Source organism: Arachis duranensis, chromosome 4 (assembly GCF_000817695.3).
Source record: "Arachis duranensis cultivar V14167 chromosome 4, aradu.V14167.gnm2.J7QH, whole genome shotgun sequence".
NCBI classification, from domain to species: Eukaryota; Viridiplantae; Streptophyta; class Magnoliopsida; order Fabales; family Fabaceae; genus Arachis; species Arachis duranensis.
Genome location: NC_029775.3, coordinates 82,392,997 through 82,397,314, shown reverse-complemented (window position 1 = coordinate 82,397,314; position 4,318 = coordinate 82,392,997).

The following is a 4,318-nucleotide window of genomic DNA, read 5'->3' as shown; positions in this document are numbered from 1 at the left end:
TTTAAAATGTTTTCTAAGTTTGAATCTTATGCATGTGGGAAGTTCTAGGATTGCCTTTGGGTTCCTGAAACCATATATCTTATCTATTGGGTATTGTTACCATACTGAGAACCTCCGATTCTCATACCATATGTTATTGTCGTTTTTAGATACAGGTCGCAATCCACCTCAGTGAATGTGCAGGTGCTGACAGAGCAGAGAATGGCTCTCTTTTGTCTTTCGTTTATTTTGTTGTAGTTATTCTCTCACTTTTGTATACCGTGCTTGTTGCCTTAGAGGCTTGACTTTGAGATACAGGATCAGATGTATCAATTTTAACACTTAAAACTCTGTTGTATCTGTTTTAACTAGTCAGCCTAAATTCCAGGGCAAATACTAGGTTTCTTTTGGAGATATATATATATATATACCTTGTTTATCTTGTATCAAAAATCTCTTTACTTATCTTTGCTCTTTAGTTATCGTGTATGAATGCTTCGCGCTTTTATATCTCTGTTTTCTACATCTTTGAGCTTTTATTCCTTCATCGGGCTTCTAGTATATTATATTCTTTGATTATATATTATTGTATGAGCTTTAGAACTGTCCTGACGCTTTGTCGTGCTTTGCATTACAGCTAAAGGTAAGGCTTAGGGTGATAGGGTGTTACACACTTCAATCATAACCACGCAAGCGGGACAAAACTTTCGTCCTTGCCAATTAATAAGCACATCTCAATCATAATCACCAACAACCAAAACCATCATAATTATCATAGTCATAATTACAATCTTAATTGATTTAGTCTATTATAATTCATTAATCTGTGAGCGAGACGAAGCCATCGTCCTTATCGTGGGTGGGATAAACCACCATCCCCACAGTATCAATCATAATCTCATTTCTCATCATAAATATCATATCAAATCTCGTCATCAATAACAATCATTCATCATTAATCATAATCTCTTACATATCACTCGACTTAATTAAAGTTCTCATTATAATGCTCATATTACTCTCACTTTTCATTGTAAGCCTCTAATCAAATCTCATCTTTCATCATCAATCTCATAACCATCAACACAACTTCACTTCCTACTCCTCACACCTTAATATTCACCGAGTTAGGCTTAGGCCATTAGATACGACTGGCGGATATGAGGCATCTAATAAAATACCCTAGACTCAAGGTCAGGGTTACAACTAACTCAAGTACAACATAATCATTTATAATATTCCCAATTGAGTTTAAACACATCATCTTCTCATTCTTTAATTATTTACTTTATGGGATAACAAGCCAAACTTTCATGAGTTTTAAGTTCAATTTAAAGTACTCCCAAGGTCCTCAACCTTTATGTTATAATGCTAGAAAATCACAACTTAATTCCATATTTCACAATTATCTCTTTTTCCTTCGACTCTTTTAGTTAGCTCCATTAACACTATCTCATATTTACACTGCCTAAACCCAAACCCGTTGGTTGATAAAATATTTTACCTTTTTAAATCTTTGACTAATTAATCAAATCTCCTTTTCAGTTAACATTAATCACTTGTTTACTCATTTTGTTGTCAATCTAAATCAAATAAGTTAAATCACAAATAGATTTTACAAGTTAACAAAACCATAAAAATCCAATTTTTCTTAACCAAATTATCAAACTAACTTCAACTCTATGTTGAGTTTATTTTAATTATCCATTTCTTCAAATTCGTTAGAAATCCCCAAACATAACTCTTTAATTAGAATTAATTAAATAAAACTCATTTTCGATTAACCAAGTTTTCCAAAATTAACTTCACTTTATTTTCAAGTTTAAAACTTTTTCTAAAAGACTCAAAAATCATTTTATTCTTAAATAATCATTTTCATTAACTTAAATTTCACTTAAGCATCCCAAAACATAATTCTTTTCATAATTAATCAAACCAATATAAGTTATTTCTTCAATCCACTTTTATTACTTTGGATTTCACTAAAACTCCGACATAATTCTTTAATTATGATTCATCAAATTAAAAATCCAAAGAGAAAAAATCTCTATTTATTATGAAAATAGTACTGATTTCCATTATTCTTAACATTCAATTTTATTTAAACTCTTATAAAATCTTCGGCAGAACCTCTGCTAAAACATGAACTTTTCTACTCTTCAAGAGTTCCATCCAACCAAACATCTCTCGGACCCTTCTTAAACCTTCTAATACCCAACAATTTCTCAACATAAATGTCCCTGATTTGTTATCATCAATTGTCTTTAAGTTATTAAATTTTCACACATTAGGTCAACAAGAAAGTTGTTCAAGTCCTAATCCACCCACCAAGAGGCTTTAAGCATTGTTACTAATGAACTTTATTATTAGAGCTATTAATTCTTTTTCAATCTTTAATTGACTTTAACTTAATCATTTAAATAAACTTCAATATTCAAAATTAAGTTAATCAAATCCTTAATAAAAATAATCAAGCCACAAAATGTTAATAGACTCAGATGCACGCATTTGCTAAACTTTTAAAGCATTCCAAATTTGTAAAACAAACAACCCCTACATGAATTAGTAATTAAACACAACAAAACCCTTTCCTTTTAGTTCATAGCAATAGCAATGACTTCGACCACTCTCGCAGCACAACTTCGATTACTCCCGCAGAAGTAATTCCATTAAACACAACATGCAGTTATGGCGACTCAACCCTAAGACATTAACGTCACAAAATCCTCAATAATATATAACAGAACCCTAACATCGAGGGTTTTGGAACAAGAAAACTTACTATAACTAAGAAGGAACGACAAAATAAAGCAGCAGCAGCACCGGTGGTAGTTTCAGCAACCACAACGCTAGTGCCATTTTTTGGCAGCCGAAGACACCGCTGCGCAATCTCAATGGCTCGACAGTGATGGCAGCAATGGTGGCAGAAACAGCCCTCTATTTCACGGCACAAGCTTCAGGCATTTTTTCTCTCACACGGAGCGACAGGGATGGCATTTTTGGCGGTGGCGACGATGGTCTCAACGACGACAGGAGCTTTGGTTATGGCAGCAAGCCCTAGCAGCGGTGGTCGAAGCTTCAATAGCGACGAAGATAAGGCGCGGCAGTGTAGCTAGAGTTAAAGTAGTGGCTCTACCGTAGTGATAAATTGACACAAGAACCCGATTACAATGACGGGACTCCCTTTTTCCTCTCATTGATCGTGTTTCTCTCTGTCTTCATGCTCGACAGTGATGGTAGCTCCCAGCCTCGCCAGCGCCGTCCCCTCCTCCTTCCCTTCTCTTTCTTCCTATCATCCATCTCTACTTCTCTCAGTCTCTCTTCTCTCTCGGCGTGGGTGTGTGTTGAGTGTGGGGTGAGGGGTGGCGGCTGAGAGAGTGAGGAGAGTGTGTGAGTGTGTTAGGGTTAGGGTTTGTTTTGGGTAAAGAGAGATAAGGGTAGTTTGGTAATTTTAATAAATTTAGGGGATAGATTAGTGATTAACAACCAAATTTATCCCAATAAAAATTATTTCAAGAACACTATTTATTTACCAACGTAAAAATTAATTTCGAATTAAGTACTCTAATTTAAAATTAGAGATAATATAATTAATTTTTTTATTCATAAAAATTAAATTCAAATCTAATTTAAAACTAGAGATAAATTATTTAATTTTTGTTAGTTTATAAAATTGAACTAAATTCAAAATAGTCAAATTAAATTAACAAATCTTCATTATATTTTAATTATTATTTTAAATAAAAAATCCAATTATTACGAAAATGATATAAATCTTAATTAATTTTAAACTCAAAGTCTTATAACTTTGATTTAATTACTTCCTGTAAATAATTTTTTAAAAATAAAATCATGAATTAATATAATAAATCACAAATAACTTATTATCTATCTTTTTATTATATAAAAATCGGGTTTTTTCACTTAATGATAAAGTTGACGTGGCATGCTTCTGAGAATGTTTCTTGATGAGCAGATAATTTATACGCTTTTTGGCATTGTTTTCATATAGTTTTTAGTAAGTTTAAGCTACTTTTAGGGATGTTTTCACTAGTTTTTATGTTAAATTCACATTTCTGGACTTTACTATGAGATTGTGTGTTTTTCTGTGATTTCAGGTAAATTCTGGCTGAAATTGAGGGACTTGAGCAAAACTCTTGTGTATTTTTCTGTGATTTCAGGTAATTTCTGGCTGAAATTGAGGGACTTGAGCAAAACTCTGAAAAAGGCTGACAAAAGAACTGCTGATGCTGTTGGAATCAGACCTCCCTGCACTCTAAATGGATTTTCTGGAGCTACAGAACTCCAATTGGCGCGCTCTCAACGGCGTTGGAAAGTG